Source organism: Cucumis melo, chromosome 6, assembly GCF_025177605.1.
Source record: "Cucumis melo cultivar AY chromosome 6, USDA_Cmelo_AY_1.0, whole genome shotgun sequence".
NCBI classification, from domain to species: Eukaryota; Viridiplantae; Streptophyta; class Magnoliopsida; order Cucurbitales; family Cucurbitaceae; genus Cucumis; species Cucumis melo.
The window spans coordinates 32,276,823-32,300,490 of record NC_066862.1 but is presented as its reverse complement, the minus strand read 5'-3'; the positions used below and the strand labels follow the sequence as shown (position 1 = coordinate 32,300,490).

The 23,668-nt window shown below is 32.2% G+C and overlaps 1 long non-coding RNA gene across 1 annotated transcript; it reads right to left on the bottom strand.

The window, feature by feature from the left end:
* Window positions 1-1,510: 1,510 nt before the first annotated feature.
* LOC127149794 (uncharacterized) lies at window positions 1,511-1,995 on the bottom strand. The gene is made up of 2 exons (XR_007821498.1): window positions 1,690-1,995; window positions 1,511-1,572 (listed from the first exon to the last, which is right to left on the bottom strand). It is a non-coding gene; the product is annotated as an uncharacterized LOC127149794 (long non-coding RNA).
* Window positions 1,996-23,668: the final 21,673 nt, after the last annotated feature.

The window sequence follows — 23,668 nt, the reverse complement described above, 5'->3', positions numbered from 1 at the left end:
GACTGAAGCTTGAACTTGAACCATCAATTTCCTACATATTATTTGGTGCTTGTGATTTGCTTGATTACATAGATTAGATAACAATATATCTCTTGGTTGTTCTTATGGCTAAACAACAATTATTACAATAGAGCCATCAAAAACAAGAATCTGATTTGAACAACATAACCACATTACAAAGCAAAACAGCAAACAAAGCATACTCCTAAACTCAATGTCACGTTGCATTTGCTGAATATCCATAAGATAACCAAACAAAGCATAATTTCATAAATTTCTTAGCATAGTCATACGAATTTACTCATAATTGAAGCCTTTGGTAATGTCCTACAATACATTAACGTTAGAAAATATTGTTACCTCTATCTCTGTTCATTATCAGATTTCCTAAACTCAATGTCACGCTGCCTTTGCTGAAGCAAAAAATATATACAAATATAAAATTGCAAGTCCTCGCAGCTGAAACCTACATAATTCAGTAAACATCACAAATAAAACAAAAATGTAAAAAATAGAAACCAGCTTATTTAACAAAAAAAAAAGGTTCAAAGCAAACCGAATCATTCGAGAACAGATTCAACAAGCCGAAAATCCAAATGTGATAAGTGTCTACACCCGTACTCTTCTTCTGCTTAATTACCCCTACCTATTTCTAGCTTCCTTTAACATTATTATTATTCAGTGTATATATATATATATATATATATATACCAATCTCTTGTTGCATGAAGCATATAATGAATTATAAGCTACACTTTCATTTTGAGTAAAGGATAACCCATAACCCAAACTTTTTAGACCTTAAAGTTCCAAATTGTCATTTAGCCTTTAATATTTTATATTTTATATTCTATAAAACCAGAATGTAACATATTTTCTTAAATGATAAAAAATGACAACCAGTTTTTTCAATTTTTGCTTGTTGTGCACATGAATCAAATATAGGCAGGCATGAAATCCATAAAGAAATATTTAGCTATCTGTCTCAAGCATGTTGTGCAGGGAAGGTAGGCATAAACTCCTTAGACTTTGGGAGAGGCACTTCACGTAACCACTCATGATCAAGAGCTTCTTCAGCTGATATTCTCTGTAAAAAAATAGTGAAATTCAAATAAGCAAATGAAAGTATAATAGAATTCACTTGAATTAATTGATAAACTGATAGTTAGAAAAAAAATATGATATGAACTAAAAGAGCATCTTCCAAACGTCAGCAAGTTCTTGTGATGGGCTGTATAAACCCAATCTTTTGACACTGTAAGACATGATAAATATATCCAAACTTCCAATCTTAGGCTACTTCTTAAGCCCATAACTAGACCTCCAGTCAATGATTATCAATAATATTGCAAGGCAAGTAGTTGACATTGATTCAACGTCATGAATTTTCAAACAAATAAAATGAACAGCAAGCACAACTATATGGCCATTATGCATAATAGCCATTTAAAACTCTAGAAAGAACTCTGCCCTAATAATTTTCTGCAAACTGATATAAAATAAGAGACTACCTGTTTTTCTTTCAAAGGCAGGATTACTGGTGTGCTTTCTCCACTGAATTGATCAACGGTGCTGCGAATATGACAACAGAAGCATTGGGAAAGACTGAAAATATAATGATAAAATTGGCCATAAAGCCACCAACAAATTTGCTCAGTCGGCTGTTGTATACAAGAGAAATACATTTACCTATGAACAAAATATCCATTTGAACGCCTGCAGACATAATTGAACTCCACCATGTCTCCTTCATGTGCTTCTGCTCCATCTCCCTCAAAAACTTCTATTAATTGGTACTAAGAATGTTACAACTAAAGTGAACAATCACATACCACATTTGTTTTCATATTCAAGAATTATATAGAAGAGTCATTGAACACAGAATAACAAAATAATATAGGCATCAGTAGGTAACTATTGGTTTTTGGTGTTTGGTTTTTGAAATTTAAGCCTATTATCTACTTTTTACCAAGGTTTTTGAAAACAAAACCCAGTTATTGAAAATTAAAAATGAGTTCTTCAAAAGTTTTTTTTAGAATGAATTCAACTCTTTTACTTAAAAAGACAAAACCATTACAAGACTAGGTAGCTTGAGAAAGAAGATAAGCACTTAAAACTTACTGATGCTTGACAAAGTTGACTCTAACACCAGGTAGCTTGGAGTATCCAGGCCAAGTAGTCTCATTTGGAGTGCCTAGGGTTCTAAAAATTTGTCAAGTCATACCAACAACAAGAAGAAGAAAAAGAAGCAGCTCGATATTATAATACAAGAGTTCATATTATTAATAAAATATCAACAATAGAAAAAACCACAGTACCACATATTACCTTATGTAGTTGCTCAACTTCAGTTTTCCCATTAAAAAGAGGTTAGGGATGCGGACGATAAATAGATCCAAAGCAAAAGAAACACAAACAAACACATTACATATTCAAAAAGGGATGGAAGAAACTGACGACGACGACAGGGATGGAAGAATCTGATGTATGCTGGTGGTGGTGGCGGCAACTGTCGAAGAAGAGAGGGAAGAAAGTGATGAGATTGAGAAGGGTGAAAGAAATTTGAGAAAGATGAAAAATAGTGTGTAGGAGGGTTTGAGAAAAGAGTAAAGTAAGAGAGAGAAAGTTGAATTTTTACAAAATTAAAAAATAAAAATAAAATAAAAATGGGCTTTAATGTCAGTTCAAAAAAAGCAGGGTGTTTAATGTCGGTTTTAAACCGACATTAAAGCTCTATCTTTAATGTCGGTTTAAAACCGACATTAAACATCCGCCTTTTGAAAAACGACATTAAAGCCCATTTTTCACTTTTTTCACTCGACATTAAAGACTAGATTTCTTCTAGTGTTTCCTAATCTATATTTTTTTATAATAACCACGCCGATTTCGATTAAAAAAAATCCTACGATGGAATCTAGAAATTTCTGGGAGTCCGTTATTTCTATATTCTTGAGGTAAAGGATCAATATCTTAGGGAGTCCAAGATTTGATACCAAGAGAAAATATGTTTAAACAATGTTTTAAAAAAAAACTTTATTCGAAGACTAGCCTATGATAGAATTTGAGAAATTGTAACAATTTCTCATTCTCTTAAGGTGAGGAATTTTTCCCTAATATAGTCTAATTAATGGGTGTATCCCACTTATTTTATGGGATCATTGCTCCAAATATTGGAGTGGTGAGCAATGAAATAAGACATAGTTCTTTTTTAAAAAAATAAATTTTATTCAAGACATTAAATTTGGCCATCGTTTTCTAAAACGGGTGTTATGGGGTGCTAACACCTTCCCCGTACACAAATGACTACCGAACTCAACTCTAATTTTTTCGTAGACCAGTTTTTATTTTATTTAAAATGATTCACTTTATTTCGGTGTCCAATCACACCGTAAAAAAGATTGGTGGCGACTCCTCTTTTTTAAAAAAAAAATTAAACCTTCTTAAGGACGTCGGTCGCTCCGCGTCGTCTCGGGTACGTGGCGACAATCGGGAATGCTATCATTATTTCGTTAATCTCCATTGAATCAGGTCTCAATTCCATTTAGATATCTCAAAGAAAAGATCCCTGATTCATTCATCATATATGCTTCTGCAATCAACCTCTCGAACGTGTTTGTTTAGAAAATATGTTTTAACGAGCATAGACTTCTTTCAATGGGATACATCCAACTATAAAAAAAAACCGGACCAGCAACTTTGATTTCATATGGTTGGTTGAACGGCAAGATGTATCATTACGTCGAAGAAGGTATGTGGGAATATTCTTTCCAACTTACAAATGATGATTATGATTTCTGATTGCAGTCGGTCCAAATCATTTATTCTTATCGTTCTTGCGCACAAGTCACAAAAAAACCACACAATTCAGTAACAACAGAAGACACATTTTTCGGTACATATGCTCGGACACCAATAAGGAGAAGTTCGTGAAGGAAAACATGACAGTCGTTTGTTTTAAGATCTAATATTTTCCCGTCTCTTTCGTTCACACATAGTGAGATATTAGAAATGAATCAATCGAAAAACTTAACTGATTTCAAATACTTGCAAAATGCTACTCGTTTGCTACTAGTCAACGTGTAACTTGCATATGGCTTCATCAATATGTTATCGACTTCTATCAGATGTAAATTCTTTCTTATTTTTCAAATCTTATAGGTCCAATCAAGCATTCGTGGTATCTTTTGTTTTGTCTTCAATATTCAACAACGTATCAACTAAGTTGTCATAAACATTTTTCTCAATATACATTACATCAAGTTTATACCGTAATATTAGTTTGGACCAGTAAGGAAGTTCGAAAAAGATACTTCTCTTAGTCCAATTAAGAACTCACGTTCTTTTCTTATCCTTCAATGAGGGATGTTTACTCATAACTGGAAACTCCAAAAAATCTAGTTCTTCAAAGATTTCATGCTCATTCATTACCACCAGAGGAGGCCTACGCTCTATCTTTCCATTGTGTAGCTTACTTCTATGCCAAACGTTGTTATCTAAAAGATAACGCTAACGTCCAATGAAAGATATTTTCCCTCTTATCCCAAATGACGATCTATCTCTCATGCATATAGGACATGTCTGATACCCCTTCGTACTCCACCCGAATAGGTCACATATGACAGGAAGTCATTAATCGTCCACAACAAAGCAGCATACAACTGAAAGAACTGATTGGTAAGAGAATCATATGTATGCACACCAAAGGTCCCTAACTCTTTCAATTCCTCAATTAAAGATTTGAGGTAAAAATCAATTTCTCTGCCATGAGATCTTGGACTAGGTATGAGCAATGACATGAAGAAGTTGGACTCTTTCATACATTTTCAAGGTGAAAAATTGTAAGGAATTAACATCACATACCACATATTGTACGAGGTACTCATATGACCAAACAAATTAAACTCATTTGAAGCTAACCTCAAACGAACGTTCCGTGAATCTGAAGCGAACTCAGGAAATTCAAAATTAAAATGTTTCCATCCCTCTGCATCAGCTGGATGTCTCAACACACCCTCAGTTTCGACTAGTCTATCCTTATGTCATCTCATGTCAAACAAGCCCTCTTGCGATACAAACAATCGTTGTAATCTCGGTATCAACGAAAAATGACGCAATACCTTGTGCATAATTTTGTTTTCCTTTGTTAGGACTAACCTTGTACCAAGACTCACCGCAAGTTGGACAATGTTGCAAATCCCCAAACTCCTTCCAATATAATATACAATCGTACTTACGCGCATGAATAGTCTCGTATTTCATGTCCAAGTCACGCAGTTTTCATTTAGCTCCGTAGAATGACCTAGGGATAGTAGTACTACACATTAGAAACGCTGCTTTTAACAGTTTTAATAACACGTCGAAGGATTTATTACTCAAACCATTAAGAACCTTGACATGCCTCAACTTAACCAAGAAGTTCAAGGATGAAAATTCTGAACAAACAGGGTATAGCTCATTACGTGCTTCATTTAATAACCCTGAAGTATGTTCATTGTCACTTGTTCTACCCCACTATTAAACGACATGTCATTCTCCAAACCTTCCTCTGTTTCTTTTTCGTGCATAATCGGAGCTTGTAAATCATGAAGCATACCCAACATTTCATTTTCTTTAGGAAAAGGGTTAATGCTAGTTCCTTCATGAAAAGTGTCACAACTAGTTCATTCATCTAATCTTTCTATACCTCTATACATGTTCACTAGCTCTTCATGATACACTTGATCTGTATAAGAGGGGGGATATTCCAATTGTTAATAAATGTCACTCCACACCTTATAATGAGTCCCAATTTGAGTTCATACATCTCTTGCATGGACACCTTGTTCGTCCATACTCATCGAAGTGATACCTTACAAGCTCTAAAAATTGGGATACTCCCTCTTTATACTCAACCGAGAACTTATTCCTAAGTTTCATCCAACCATTGTCCATCGTTAAAGACCTAAAACATAAATATGTTTGATTAGTCTTATATTCCTCCTCTCAAATGCTCAAAGTTACTCCATGAATATGCTACACCTCACAAGTACCCAATATCCTAAATTTCACCACAACTAAGTTTAAACTAAAAATACTACCATAACTGCAGAATAGCCAGAAAAATCTAACTACATATTACTTCAATCTTTCCAAGCTACCCAACACTTTCAACAAACCATACAAGCTACATAACACTTTTAACAAATCATAAACTACTAAAGGGTACCATAACTACAAGATAGCTAGAACGAATCAATCAAAATGCATGCTTCAATCTTTACAATCTAACTAACACTTAATTCCACCAAACAAAGCATAGTAAAAGATTAAAAACTAGAGGCGACCATAATTGCAAGATAACCACAACAATTCAACAATTCAACCCTAAAACTCTAAAAATCTCAACCCAACATAAATTTCAACAATTTAAAACATAAACCTACAATAATTTCAATATACATTTTATAATTCCTAACCTTCAAATAGTTTCAATACATTTAAATATGTATTTCAACAATTTCAACCCTAAACCTATAACAAATTTCAATATACATTTTATACCTAGAATTTCAACCTTAAACTTCAAATAATTTCAACTCTAAACTTATAACAAGTTTAAACATGCATTTTATCAATTTTAACTCTATCCATGCAAATAATTTGAATATACATTCATTCCAACAAACAATTCAATGCATTTAACAATTAAAACATACATTTATTTTACTTTAAAAAAAACAAAACGAAACGAAAAACACAACCTACGTACATGTAAAGTAGCCAAATAGGATGACGAGGGAAGGGGAGACGGTAAGCGACAGAGAATCTAGACAACGGATGGCGAACGGCGGACGGTCTCTCTCTCTCTTGGCCACTTCCTCTTTTATTTTTCTTGTGAGTTTTGTGTTTTGTGTTTTGTGAACACAAAACTCAAATAAATAAAGGATCTCCCGATGTACTTCAAAAATGTGGGGAGATCCCTCTATTCCCATGCCATAAAGTGGATCATCGAGAATAGATCTACCCATTCTTTACGTTTTACTTATGGTGTCGGGAATGGTTGACACCATCCTCGATGTGACGTGCATGGCATCGAAAAATGGTAAATAATTATTTAGTTGTTTAATTTTCCATGACACGACCACTATAGACGTCGGGATTGGTGTCAACTAATTCCTACATCTATTTGCATGGAGTCAGGAAAAATTTTAAATAAAATAATAATAATATCTCTTTCCCCGATGCCGTGAACATTGACGTCGGGGATTGGTGGACCATTTCGACGTCTAAACGAAGACGTCGGGAGTGGCTTTCTCCGTCAATGCTTGCCTAGCAGCGTCGAAAACGGTAGGACATTCCCAAAGTTGTCTTCACCGATATCCTTATCGGTATTGGAAATGCCCCGATTTCTCTTAGTGTGAGTCTTAAAATTGTGTCGATTAATAAACTCTGCAATTTTAATTTGCTACACATATGAGTCTCAAAATTTATCAAATCTAATCGTTCAAATAGTTAATATGATATTTAAATTTAAAAGGTCTACTAACGTAAGAACTCATGGATGAATGATTCTAAATCTAATATTAATAATGAATAAAAAATGGTTACTTCTGAAAAAACAATGTGAGATAATCAAATAACCTTCCGTTAATACACATGTTAATAACTATCGTAATAGCTAGAGGGACAGCAGAAGAGAATAACATAAGAAACTTTGGTAACCCAATTCGACCAATTATGCCTTCGTCTAGGGAGCTGCACACAACCCTGATGAGAAATTTTATTAAGATTCACTTTCAATCACAATACATAGAAACATCATATGAACTTTCTTCTACTATATGACTATTTAAAATGCTCAATAGCTTCAAACTTCAGACTCCCCCTCAATGCATGAGTAATCCTTCTCGATGGTGTCTGACTTCAGGCTGCCCTTGAGTGCATGAGTGAATCTCCTGGATGATATCTTCATACTCTACTGCAGTTTCTATTGTGATCACTCAAACCACTACTTTGTCCTTTTTATTACTCATCATATAAATCAACTTAGATCAACATCCAAAACCGTTAGTCATAAGATTGCACTACCTTTTGGTACCTGCAGTTTCTACGATTGATTTGTACCTACAGCTCCGACAATCAAGCAATCGTTATTTAGTCGACCTTCAACAATGTATCCTTCTTACGTTTTGTCAACTATCACTTTTTTGATAACACCCTTTGTATATATATATGACCTATATATATATTTCCTATTTTCACAAATATATCTTGCAAGATTCCTATAATAAAGGAGAATCTTTTTATCTTTTGATTATCTTATATTTAGAAAAATAATCTCATATTTTATTTTAGACAAAATCTTCAACAAACTCTACCTTTTGTCTAAAAGAAGAGATTTCTTTCATGGTTCAATGCCACGCTTTTTAAGAGTCATCTTATGGATCAATTAGCTAGTGTAGATACATCAGCATGTCATACCAATCTTCCCAAAACATTATATCTAACACCACAAGCTTTCAACAACAACCAAACAGATCATCATTTCAAAAATAGTTGGCTTTTAAGCAACCGAAAAGAAGTTCTAGAAACAACATACATCCTTTCAAAAAGATTAAACAAAACTAAATGAGAAGCTTTTGAAGTAAAAAGAAGACAAAGATTCAGCATTCTTATACAAAAACAGTCAACCACCCATTATTCAACAATCAACATTTAACCTTGTCACTTCTCCCCTTTTGGATCAAAAAGAAATATCATTCAGGATCACGCTCTCCCCTACTTGTAGAAGGAGAAAATGTCTCCAAGTGACAAATTAGAGAGTCTACTTCTAACCGTCGTTCAGACAAGATATTTATAGAAGCAGAAAGAGCTCGAGACTTAGCGGTGAGAGAATTAACAATTTTGGAAGCTAGCTCCCGGTCAACAAATTAGAACCCAGTAGCATCCTCCTCCCAATCATTTATGTCGAAAATGCAAGGACCTCGAAAGGGATGCATGTCATGAACTATATCAGGCACATGACTTCCTTGAAACAGCCTGTAACTGAGGGATAAAGTCTTGGGGTCCGGTCTAGGAGCATCAGACTCTCTCAAAACTGCAGCATTCAAATGAAGAAGAAGACCAGAGAAGAACCATGACAAAGTAATAGGAATTTTAACTCCCAATGATCCCACATGCCGCAGTAGTTGATTATAAATGAATAATCACATGTCCACAACGTTGTCTTTACAAATCTGATGTACGAAAGTCCCCAAGGCAATAGACACACCGGAAGCATGAGAAGAAGGAAACTAATTTACAATGTCAATCTTATGCAGGATAACATATTTAACACTCAGAACAACTACTGGAATTCCATTAACCGACCAAGAAGATAAGGTCCCACCAGATAAGACAGATGCCAAAACTTCATTCGATGGAACAGTTGGGGAGCAGTCAGGAGCAATATTATTTCCCAGAAAACCATTTATAACAGCTGGAGAAATTTTGAACTTGAACCATCTAATGTGAACAGTCTGAAAATCCGGACTACTAGGATCATTAAAATCAATTGGCAAGTTAACTATAAATTCCCTAATTAACTGAGGATAAAATGGTCCTACATTCGAAATATTTTTGATAAACCTGCCCTTTCAATAATGTAGCCACCTAATTTTATCCTACATTTTTTTTAATATTTTTTAAAATATTAACTTTAGCAATGGTTAAGATATTTTATTCATTTATTTTGTAAAAAAAAAAGGTAAAATATTTTTGTAATAATATGAAATCTTATGTTTTTTTAATCTTTTTATTAAAATGGAAAATAAAGTCACTAATGAGAATATCTATTATTTAAAAAAAAATTCAAATCATTTTTGACTTATCACTTTAGGAAAAAAGCAAATTAATTCATTTATACAAAATCTCTTTTGATTTATCATATTAGGAAAAGCAAAGTAATTTATTTTATACAAAATTCTTTTAATACAATATTTTATTTATCTTTATCACTTTAGGAAAAAAAAGCAAAAAAATTTATTCTGGACAAAATCTTTCAATATCATATTTTTACTATTTTAGAAAAAAGAAAATTAATAAAATTACATAATATCTAATTTGATTTTATACTTATTAAATTTTCCTAATTTGTGGCACACCCCGGGTCAATAAATAGGGTCCTTTGTCATTTGGAAGGGGGGAATTGTTTTAGAGAAATTCTTGAGGAGAAAAAAGGGCTTTAGAGAGAATCTCTACGGAAAAAAAATTGTTTTAGAGTGAATCTCTACGAAAAAAAATATTTTAGAGAGAATCTCTCAAAAAAAATTTAGAGAACCTCTACAAAAAAAAGTGTTTAGAGAGAATTTGAAGAAACGTATTCCTCTGCAAAAAGGTGGCTCATTAGTTTTTTCGCTTTATTGTTTTTATTTTTATCTTCATATTGTCTTTTTTTTTACCTTAATTATAATCCCATAAGGAAGCAAATACTTAGTTGGAGGTTTCATTAGATAGAATTTATTCCCAATGATCCGCACCTCATACAACAAGTAATTTTATTCATGATGGAATCCTTATTTTTGTTCACCTCTTTTTAAGCATAGAGAGAAAGAAAAAAATGTATAAGGAAAATTTCTTTTTTCTTTTTGCTACCTTTTTATCATTATGCTTAAAAAAAAGTCTTTTAACATTTTTCTTCCCTCTAAAAAATAGAGAAAAAGAAAAAGTTATAAGCAAAAAAATCTTATATTATTATTATTATCATCACCATATTTATTATATATATATTATATATATATTATTATTGTTATAAGCAAGGTTGCCGCCGCCACCCCTATGTTTTTTTTTTCTTTTTATTTTAATTTATTCCTTTACCTATTTATAATCATATTTTAATTATTATTATTATTATTATTTTATATATATATATATATATATATTCCTTTCTGCCACTCTGTTTGTTTTTTAAAATTTTATATATATATATATATAACTTTTCTTTATTTTCTTATTTAGTTTTTTTAATATTTATGATTTTTTTTAACTTTTTATTATTTTTATTATTATTATCATTATTATTATATCATTTCATAAGTATTTTTACTTTTTAACTTACTATGTCCTCTTTTCTTAACTTATATATTTAATTTCTTTTTTTACATGTTTATTTGTTTATTATTTCATTTAGTTCTTTTTCCATTTTTTCTCTTATTTTATTTATCGTTATTATGTATCTTTTCTTTTCCTTTCCTTTTAACTTATTTGTTATTACTATCGCTATATTTATACATTGATATCCTAAATTATTTGCCTAATTTATTGTTTGGTATATTTGTTATTTCTATTTAACTTTTATTAAAAATTTCTTGAAAATTTTAAAATACTTTTAACCATAATTTTATTTAATTTTGAAATCTTTTTTTAAAATTTTCTCTTTAAACCATTTAGAATCTTTTTTTTTTTTTTTGCTTTAAAATTATTTATTTTAAAACTCAAAATTAAATAGATATTTCATAAGGTTTCCTAATCAACCTTTTTGTTAATAACCCACATCGATTTCGCTAAAAAAATCCTACGATAGAATCTAGAAATTTCTGGGAGTCCGTTATTTCTAAATTCTTGAGGTGAGGGATCAATACCTTTGGGAGTCCGAGATTTGATCCCAGGAGAAAATATATTTAATCAATGTTTTTTAAAAAAAAACTTTAATCGAAGACTAGCCTATGATAGAATTTGAGAAATTGTAATAATTTCTTATTCTCTTAATGTGAGAAATTTTTCCTCAATATAGTCTAATTAATGGGTGTATCCCACTTATTTTATGAGATCATTGCTCCAAATATTGGAATAGTGAGCAATGAAATAAGACATAGTTCTTTTAAAAAAATGAATTTTATTCAAGACATTAAATTTGGCCACCGTTTTCTAAAACGGGTGTTACGGGGTGCTAACACATTCCCCGTACACAAATGACTCCCGAACTCAACTTTATTTTTTTCATAGACCAATTTTTATTTTGTATAAAATAATTTACTTTATTTCGGTATCCAATCACACCGTAAAAAAGATTGGTGGGCAACTCATCTTTTTTCGTTTTTAAAATTAAACCCTTCTTAAGGACGTCGGTCGCTCCCCGTCGTCTCGGGTACATGGCGACAAATAAGACTCATGATACTCAAGCAGGAATGATGTTTATTCGAGATATTTAACTCATCAACTAATCTCCACTGTACAACAAACTTCCAACGCTGAACATTTTCCTCGGGTGAAAAGATATTCCATCAATTGGAACAGTTGGAACGGTAGGAGGGATCTTCTTTCATCCAGTTTTGGTAGTAATATTTCGTCGATTCTGTTGCAACTTCTTATTTGCTGGCCGGGATTCCTCAGGAAATGCATGAGTCTCAGTTGGAGCAGTCGGGTTATTATCAGCATCAACAGGGATCTCACCAGTATGATCGTCAAGGTTGGCAGACTCAAGCTCATCTTCATAATTATGAACATCAGTCCTTTTCTCACTTGTAGTGGATTCATCAGCAAGAGCAGATGCAGAGTCATTATTCGGACCAGAGGAAATAGTGTTTAGAACGGGAGACATAACTGAAAAGGAGTAAAGTGATGGACCTAGTTTGACATTAGAAGTATGCTGAAGACTAGGGGTAGGAACAAACACACCTTCAGTTGACGAGCTTTCCTGAGAATGAACAGATACATGAGGATCAATAGGCCTTTCAGCCGCAATATCAGAAACAGAGCTCTTCTTTATCAAACAGGCCAAAGGTACATCATCTAGGTCATCAAAATCCATATCGGACATATGAGTCTTAGGAGCACTTGGTGCATGTTCAACAAATGTCGCAGAATCACGAGAATCAACATTTTTTGGCACGGGCTCATGAAATATTGCACCCAACTCCAAAACACAGAGCAGAATTTCAAGTACAATATGAGGAATTCCGAAGACGAAATGATCAGTTTAAATAACCTGTAATTGTCCTTAATTAAATTTCACATATCAAGAAAATCTTTTTCAAATGCCGTAAAGATAGCCATTAATTTCTAATACGGCGCTGACACCACCTAAATTTCTGATCGTGCAAATGTGCTCCATCTTTTTAGCTGCTCACAGAGTTAAATTTGACACACTCCTAAGTCAGCACGTAAGTGCTCAAATGTGTTCGCATCAAGCGGCTAAGTGAAAATATCTGCCAATTACAAATTTGAGTGAATATGTTCCAGTGTAATAATATTGTTTCCAATAAGCTCTCTAATAAAATGATGTCTTATATCAATATGTTTGGTTCGACGATGCTGAACCGGATTTTTTGATATATCAATAGCACTCATATTATCACATTATAAGGTCATAATATTCTGTATGAATCATACTCATGCAACATATTTTTCATCCAAATTAACTGAGTACAAGCACTCTCTACAGCAATATACTCAGCTTCTACAATAGACAGGGAAACACAATTTTGTTTCTTACTGAGCCATGATATAAGATTATTTCCAAGAAAGAAACATCCTTCAGAGGTGTTTTACCTGTCGTCAGAAGAACCTGCCCAATCAGCATCACAATATCCAACCAAGATAGAAGTCATATCATAGGAATACATAATTCTAAAATCACTTGTTCTGTGGACATACTTGAGGATCCTTTTAACAGCTTCTAAATGTGACGTATGAGGATCAGACTGAAAACGAGCACATATCCCAAAAGCATAAGCAATATCAAGTCGACTGGCAGTTAGGTATAACAGACTTCCGATCATGCTTTTGTAGAGCTTGTAATCTACTATTGTACCATTAGTATCTTTGGTAATTTTAACATGTGTCCCAGCTGGAGTCCTTTTGTGTCGAGATTGTTCTAACCCAAAATTTTTAACTATGTTCTTGGCATACTTTTCTTGAGATATGAATATGTCCTCACTTCTCTGTTTGATTTGTAGGCCCAGAAAACAAGATAATTCTCCCACCATACTCATCTCAAATTCTAATTTCATGATATCAATAAAGTTATTAACAAGATCTTAAGGAAAACCCCCCAAATATGATATCATCGACATAAATTTGTGCTACAATTAGTTTATCATTCGTTCTTTGAATAAGTAATATCTTGTTAACTCAGCCTCTAGAATATCCTTTACAACTCAAATAAATTGTCAGTCGTTCGTACCAGGCTCTGGGAGCTTGCTTAAGCCCATATAAGGCTTTATTAAACTTATACACATGCTGAGGAAATTCAGAATCAATAAATCCTTTAGGTTCTACAACATAGACTTCTTTGTTTAAGTAGTCATTCAGGAAGGCACTCTTGACATCATTTGATATAATTTAAATCTGCAGATACAAGATATTTCGAGCAACAAGCAAGTAGCTTCAATTCTGCAACTAGAGCAAATGTTTCATCAAAGTCAACTCCCTCGACCTGAGCATAACCATGAGCTACTAATCGAGCTTTATTCTTTGTTACATACCCTGCTTCATCAGTCTTATTTTTTAAAATCCATTTTGTACCTATTATATTTGCTCTTTCAGGTTTAGGAACTAATGTCTATACATTGTTACACCTAAATTGAAGTAGTTCTTCTTGCATTGCATTTATTCAATATTCATCCTTAAGAGCAACATCAACAGTTGAGGGTTCAATGGCAGACGTATAACATAAATCAGGGATCATTTTCAAATAATCTACTTTCTCTTTCTTTTTGGTGGTAATACCAGCTGAAGGATTACCAATTATTGAACTTCATGGATGATTCTTTCTCATATGCGCTGAAGTAATAAGTTCAGTGACATTAGTTGTAACATCCTTAGATATTGACTTTGAGTTTATGTCAGCACTATCAGCCTGAATATCAGCTTTAGGTGCTTCAGTAGGAACAGTAGAAGAAACAACAGTCACATTTGATGCTTCATCATCTCCATCACCAGTTCGTTTAACAGTAGGTTCAAAATCATTTACCACAACATTGATTGTTTCCATAATTGTTCCAAATCTATTATTAAATACTCTATAAGCTTGGCTATTCTAAGAATATCCAAGAAAGATTCCTTGTTCTGATTTTACATTCCACTTTCGATGATATTCTTTATTAGCAAGAATATAACGAGTACTTCCGAAGACATGAAAATACTTCACATTAGGCTTTCTTCCCTTCCATTGTTCATATAAAGTTACAGTAGTTCTAGATCGAGTAATAATTCTATTGTGAATGTGACATGTTGTGTTAACAGCTTCTACCCAAAAACTTAAAGGCAAATCTTTGGCATGTATCATGACTCGAGTCATTTCTTGTAGAGTTCTATTTTTTCTCTCAACTACTCCGTTTTGTTGAGGAGTTATAGGAACAGAATATTCATGATGTATTCCTTCCGACTCACAGAAGGTATTAAGATCTTCATTTTCAAATTCCTTACCATAATCGCTTCTGATTCTAATAATCTTTTTTCCTTTTTCACGTTGCAAATTCAAACATAGGCTGATGCAAATTTTAGCAGTATCAGATTTACCCTTCAAGAATCGCACCTAAGTAAATCTAGAAAAATCATCCGCAGCAACAAAAACATACTTCTTTCCTCCAAGACTTTCAGTTTGCATCAGACCCATAAGATCGAGATGTAGTAGTTCAAGAACTCTATTTGTGGAACATTTCTTTAGACTTTTGTGAGGCGCTTTAGTTTGCTTTCCAATTAGACAATCTCCACAAAAGAATTTACTTTTGATGTCCATATTTGGAATACCTTCAACAACCTTATTTTTTATTGCTTTATGCTTCTTAAGCTAATGTGTCCTAACTTCTTATGCCACAACCATGTTTGATCTTCTTTAGTTGAGTGACACATGTCTGAGTTATTAGAGATCCAATGGTAACAATTATCTGTCTGTCGACTACCACTCATAAGAACTCGATTATCTTCGTCAACAACAACACAACTGGCTTTGCTAAAATTCACACTGTAACCTTGATCGCATAACTGGCTCACACTGATCAGATTGGTTTTTAATCCATCCACATATCTAACATCATTTAGACAAGGTACATTATTTCTTTCAATGTTTCCTTTGGCTATAATTCTGCCTCTTGCACCATCTTCAAATGTAACATGACCCGAGGCACACTCCTTCAACTTAGAGAATAAAGATCTGTTTCTGGACATATGTCTAGAACATCCACTATCAAAGTACCAGGCATCATTTGTGGCTTGAATCGTTGCAAAAGCACTATTGCAATGTTCAGACTTTTTAACTCTCCAGGCGATACGACTTTTTTTTTCTTCTGTTCCAATTTGAAAATTTTGATTTATGCTTTTAACTGCCATACTCTACCTCCTACTGACACCATTTGTCTTTTTAAGGTCTAATATGCTCTTTTTTAGCACAGTAATACCAAATCCATCGGGTAGTTTTAGCAAGAGGGCTAACAATTGATGTTATAGGAGTTGTTTCAGTTTCGTCTTTTGCTGAAGCAGGAACAAACTGTACTTCAGTTGTAGGTTTAAAACTTCTTACTGAAGCATCAAAACCAAGACCGCATTTACTTGAACTGTTTTATCCTGAATTTAGTATTGAGTCTAAATTTTTCGTTCCTGAATTTAACATCTTCATAGATTTTATTGTCTGATCGTAGTCATTCTGAACTTCTTTCAATTTCAGCTTTAGAGATGATATGACAGACACTAATCGTTCATTTTTTTCCATAAGGTCTTGAGTTCTTTCTTTTTGTATTGCTCTGGCTTTAGAGTCTTCTTTCTACAGCACTTTGAGTTCCTCAAAAATTAGTTCTTCGACACAATTTTCTTCAAAACATTCACTTTTGTCTCCAAAATCGATTTCTGTAATACATGCTATGAAAGCATTCATGCCACTATCATCTTCACTATCATTCATGTCCTCATCTGACAAGGTAGCACGAAAGTTTTTCTTTTGTCTTCTTAAAATTGTGGGACACTCGATGACCAACTCCTTCACATTCTCTACATCTGAAAAACCTTCCTTCTCCCTATTTTTTCTTTCCATAGTCACCGCTTCTCCTGTTTAAGACTTCATTATATCTTCTTGTAGTGTTCTCACCATCTTTTCTTCGATATTGATTTGGATTTTGAGCATTTGATACTATAGTATTCATATTTTTGAACTTTCTAACCACTTTAGAGAATTGCTTCGTCAGTAGAGTTATTGACTCATCCATGTTGGCTTCGTTATCAGATTGATTTACTGTTGTCTCTTCTTCATATATGGATTTAAAAGCGATCCTTTTGCCTTTATTGTTCTCTCTATCAAATATAGTCATTTCAAACGTAAGCAGAGACCCAAATAACTCATTAAGTTTTAATGTAGTTATATCATGTGCTTCCTCTATGGCAGTGACCTTCATGTCAAATTTCCTAGGTAAAATCGTAATACCTTCCGCATAATCTTAGAATCAAGAACTTTTTCACCAAGCAGCAGTGATTCATTAGCAATCTCCAGAACTCTCTCATTGTACTCTGAAACCGATTCATCTTCAGACATTTTCAATGCTTCAAATTTCGATGTTATCAGTTGTAGTCTGGATATCTTAACTTTAGAAGTCCCTTCATAAGAAACTTCCAGAATTCTCCATGCTTCTTTGGTTGTACTACAGGAGTTTATAAGTTTGAACACATTTAGATCCACACCATTGAATATTGCATTTAGAGCTCTAGCATTCCCAACTGATGCTTCTTCTTCAGCATCAGTCCAATCAACCTCAGGTTTCAAAATTGATACACCATCCACAGTAATCATCAGAGGTTCATAACCAGCCACAAGAGCTCTCCAAGCTCTCCCATCTAATGTTTTAATAAAAAAATATCATACGAGACTTCTAATATGAGTCATTTTTACCATCCATTACCGGAGGATGAGAAGTTGAAGGTCCCTCTCTGATTATCCCCATGATCTTGCAACCCTCTCTGATACCAATTGAAAAAACAATGTGAGATAACCAAATAACCTTCAGTTAATCCACATGTTAATAACTATCGTAATAGTTAGAGGGACAGCAGAAGAGGATAACACAAGAAACTTTGGTAACCCAGTTCGGCAAATTATGCCTACGTCTGGGGAGCTGCGCATAGCCTTGATGAGTAATTTTATTAAGATTCAATTTCAGTCACAATATATAGAAACAACATATGAACTTTGTTCTACTATATGACTATTTAACATGCTAAATAGCTTCAGGCTTCAGGCTCCTCCTGAATGCATGAATAATCCTTCTCGATGGTGTCTGACTTCAGGCTCCCCCTGAGTGCATGAGTAAATCTCCCAGACAATATCTTCATACTCTACTAAAGCTTCTGTTATGATCACTCTAACCACTACTTTGTTCTTTTTATTACTCATCATATAAATCAACTTAGATCAACATCCAGAACCGTTAGTCATAAGATCGCACTACCTTTTGGTACCTGCAGCTTCTACAATTGATTTGTACCTACAGCTCTGGCAATCAGGCAATCGTTATTTAGTTGACCTTCTACAATGTATCCTTTTTATGTTTTGTCAACCATCACTTTTTCTATAACACCCTTTGTGTATATATATATATTTCCTATTTTCACAAAGATATCTTGCAAGATTCCTAAAATAAAAGAGAATCTTTTTATCTTTTGATTATCTTATATTTAAAAAAATAATCTCATATTTTCTTTTAGGCAAAATCTTCACATAACTTCAAATATTTATTTTCTTTTATAAATTTACTTCTGTTTTTTCTTTAGAGGAACTGCCTATTTCAGTTTTTTGACAATTTTTTAGCAATAATGATAAAATATATATATATATATATATATATATATATATATATATATATATATATATATATATAACATTTTTTAGAATAATATTGTTTATGAAATTATCTTGTAAATACATAGAAGTGTTAAAATGCTAAAAACGTAGTTTTAATCTAAATGAAAAAATCAGTGGTCCAAAAGTTGCGTCAAGAAATGTAATTTATATTCTTAGTTATTTATTTAAGGTGGGGATCAAATTTAAAAAACTATATATTTGAAATGAGTGTTAGAAGAATATTCAAATCTGTAAAAATACATTTAGTGGATTGAGAACCGTCAACGTGGTACGAAGTTTCGATCTTTAATTTTGTATAGATTGAAACCAATAAAAAAAAAAATTGTCCTAATTTTACAAATAATTTTGAATCTTACTTGTTCTTTTTTTTTTCAAATATTTTTACAAACCAACCTATTCTTATGCTTAATTATATTTTCATTCCTCTTATTACATCAAAAGCACTATGCCTCTAATGGTGTGGAGATGTGCATCCAATATTTTGGTTCTAAAAGTCCTTTTACACGATTCTCATCGGAATCAAAACATTATTAAATTGATTGTTTTGGCCGTCAATCAAGATAATTTTTATAATACCTTTCAGAGTTAGTTTCATAAACAATTTTTATTTAATCAAAAAATTGAAATAAAAATGATTTTTTTAAAAAACATTTTCTTCTTTAGTCAATAAATTAAACAAACCCCGTAGCTCCCTTGCTTTGAACACGAATTTGTGTAGGTTCAACAATTGTGTTGTATATATTTGAGATATTGTGAAATTGAACTAATACACAAAAATCATTTCATAAACCCTCTCAAATATCCACTATTTCTTCTTCGTTTTGGTAAAAATGCATTTGGGTTTAATGATCAACAAACTAAAAAGTTTTGAATTTTATGACACATAAAGTACCAAATAGTGGCATGGGCGAGATTAATTTGGCAAATTATTTGTTCAATATTGCTATCTATAATATGTCACGTTCTCCCCAGTGAATTAGAAGGTAATCGATCAATGTTTTCAAAATACCTATCTAATATGTCGATTTTATACTGTTTAAAGTTGCCAAAATTAATATAAATTGATACTGGTTTGATCAAAATAACAAATTTTATTACTATATTGGCTTCTAAACAAGGATATACCCCCAGTGAATATGAAGCATGATTTTACATCATGAACCGATGGGCTTCTAAACAAGAGGATACATATGAAAAATGTATTTCAAAACTCATATTTCTTCATGTTTGGGAATTGGGTCATAGGGATATTTAAGCTATTATGGTGTATTTTGGTCATTTTCTTCAAGTATGAGATTTTGCCTTAATGTGCTTATTTTTCTAGGCCTGGGTTTGAGATATTCGCCATATCGTGTTTACTATTAGCTTGTTATCTATCTTTTTTTTTTTTTTCTATAAGCATTGAACTTTGATATATATATTTTGTTGAAAATAGTATGATTTTCTTGGAGCTGTTACTTTGGTTAACAACTAGATGAATAATTAAAGGAGCAGAAAAATAAATAACACAAGAACACAATAACTTTATTAATCCGGTAAAACCCACCTACGTTTGGAGAGCTTTTATAACTCGAATAAATAGATTTTATCAAGGTTTGAACGAGTATAACACTTTAACAATTTAGAAAACACTCTCCCTAGATCTAGAACTTTTTCTAGTTATTTACAAAAACTAAAAATAATCAAGCTCCCTGAATTATATTTGGATCTATTAATGAAGATAATTAGACTCCCACTAAAGTAATGTATTGACCCTAAATCTAATTACTTAGTCTTCTTTAAATCTCTTATCACCAATACACTTGAATCAATCTATGAATATATATATCAAACAATCTTCTTGTAATATCTAAAAAAGTAATCTCTCACCTTCATAAAGACTCTTCACGAACTTTGGAGCTTAAGGGACGTCTTTAAAAAATACATTGAATGGCAAAAACCTTCTTCTTTTATAAAGAGGAGAAAGATAAAAGTGGACGAGGAAAGGGAACCCGATTAGGCCTCTTCTGGATGTTTAAGGAAGGTATTATCGACGGTTAATGTTGAAGATAATTTTTTTAAAAAGAAAAATCTTTCATAAAATCAAATATCTTTTTAAAGAAGCAAAGAATCTAACTTCAAAACTATCTTTTTTAAAAAATAAAATATATTAATAAAATTCCTAAAAGAAGGAAGATCTTTTTCTATTTCTTTAAATAAAAAAAAACTAAATATAGATGTGTCAAAAATGTAACGAACTCCTCCTTTTTGACAAAGTATGATTAGTTTTTCTTTTTATGTGCAACAAATGATAATCTTAAGATTCTTGAACCTTTTAAATAAAACTTTTCTTCTTGAAACTTTAAACCACCAAATGTCAGGATGTCAAATAAATAAACTTGAATAACACTAAGAAATAAATAAACAAATCTTCAAAAATAGTCACCAACTTTCAGTAGCTCAAAACAGCAACAACAAGAACTTTCTCCCCTTTGCCAATAAAACAAAAAACTCAATTTTCACCACCACCACTAGTAGAATCAGACGTTGAGGGTAGGACTTATCAGAGCTTTCAAATGACATACTAAGGCAACATTGGATTTTAATCTCCATTTCATTTTTTGTTGTATAGGTCTGTATATAGAAGAGTTGGATTTTTCAGAATATTTCAGAATTTGAGTGGAACGATAGACCTTCTTTTTAAGAAGTTTATAGCAAAAAGGTCTTATATAACCACACTTCCCACAATAATGTCAAACCCAATTTTTGGATTTCTTCTGCGTGAAATTGTTTATGTCATAATTAGCCTTTTGGTTTTTCGGTTGTGCTTTTGGCTTAAACAAAAATAGTTTTCTGAATCTTCATAACTTCTTCCTTTTAATTATATCCATTTCCTTCTTTATTCGAGCTACTTTGTCCTGTCTCAAGAATTTGATTTAGATTTTATGTACTAGAATGGAGTATTTTGACAAACTTGGTGATGTTGTCATTCAACTTTTATATTTTTCAGTTCTTGTTTTAGAGATGAAATAATGGTTAACAAGCGATGATTATCTTCTAGCAAATCTTGGATTCTTTCTTTCTGAAGCTTAAGAACTGATAAGTCTTGCTGCTATTGTTGAAGAAGTTTTTCATAAGACGTTATTATTTGAGGTGTCAACAGATGATTCTTCAAATTTTAATTCCGGTTCAATGTTAGTGTGGATATTGATGAAGGCTCAATTAGTATCACCTTCACTACTGTTGAAGTATGAATCATCATCTGATAGTGTTGCTGTAAGGCTTCTTTTTGTCTTTTAAATAGTTTGGAATTCAGCTTGATAGTGACCATATCCTTCACATTCTCTGCATTTAAAAGATCTATCAATTTTAATTGCAAATTTATCACTGTCCTTTCTTCTTTTGAAAAATATATTCTGCTCTCTCTTTAGTTATTTCCATAGTCGTTTGATTTTTAAAAACTTTTAATAGTTTTTGGAAATTGCTCTATAAGCATGGCTATGGAATCATTAATATTATCATCTAAAGGTTTATCTTTCTTAAGGAAATCTTCTTCATTGACCGATTGGAAAGCTATGAAAGGGAAAGGACTTTCCCTTTCTTATCTTTTCTGTTTGAGATAGATATTTCAAAGGTATGTAAAGAATCAAATAATTCGTCTAATTTCAAGGATCCTATATAATGAGCCTCTTCAATTGCTATTGCATTCATATCAAATATTCTAAGCAAAGATCTTAGAACTTTTCTCACAAGTTTAGATTCAGAAATCCATTCTCCTAGGGCAAAAGATTCATTGGCTATATATAACACTCTAACATTGAAATCTACAATTGATTCATCTTCCATCATTCTTAAGGATTCAAATTTAAGGCTCAATAATTGCAATCGTAATGTCTTTACTTTTGAAGTTCCTTCATAAGCAACTTCAAGAATTGTTCAAGCTTCTTTTGCAGACGTACAAGAATTTATTAATTTAGATACATTATTTTGATCAACTCTATTATAAATAACATTGAGGGCATGGTAGTTGCCAAGAGAAGCTAGTTCTTCAACATCAATCCAATCAGATTCTTGTTTAGGTGTAGATTTTCTATCTATAGTAACAGTAGGTGGTTCCTAACTGGAGATAACAACTTTCCAAGTTTTACTGTCAATTGATTTAAGAAAGGTTATCATACAAGCCTTCCAATATGCACAATTTGTTCCAACAAGAGCTGGTGGTCAAGTAGTACTCAATCCTCCTTCTTTAATCATATCCATATGTACGAAACTCGCTCTAATACCAATTGTTGAAAACATATATATGACAGTTAAACGTTGTCGTAGTTAAAATTCGTGACAGTTATTTTCAGTCATTGTCCCAGTAGTCATGGAAAGTATATTATGACAGTTTGAAAAAACTATCACAATAGGTGTTTTTCACGACAAAAAATAAATGTCACGTATTTCTTATTGATGACAGATAATAACTGTCATTATTTATATTTTATGACAGAAAATAAATGTCATATATTTAGTATTATTAGCAGATAATAAATGTCATTATTTATATTTTATGACAATGACTAACTGTCATCATTTCACCTAGCATGACTTTAATTGGTTGTCAAGCATACCTTTTCCATGACAGTTTTTTTTTTTTAAATTCAAATGTCATATACTCCTCCATTGTTACATTTGTTTCTTGCCCTATTTTTTTCAGTCCCTGTTTTTTTTTTTTTTTTTTTGTTGCCCTACCATTATACAAATCAATTCAAGCACAAAGTACTATACAACACTCCCATATGGAAACAAACTATCAACGCTTTAATATATATACATTAACATACACTTTGTAATATTTATACAATTGTTGGTAAAGGGGTTGTACAATGATAGAATGAACAT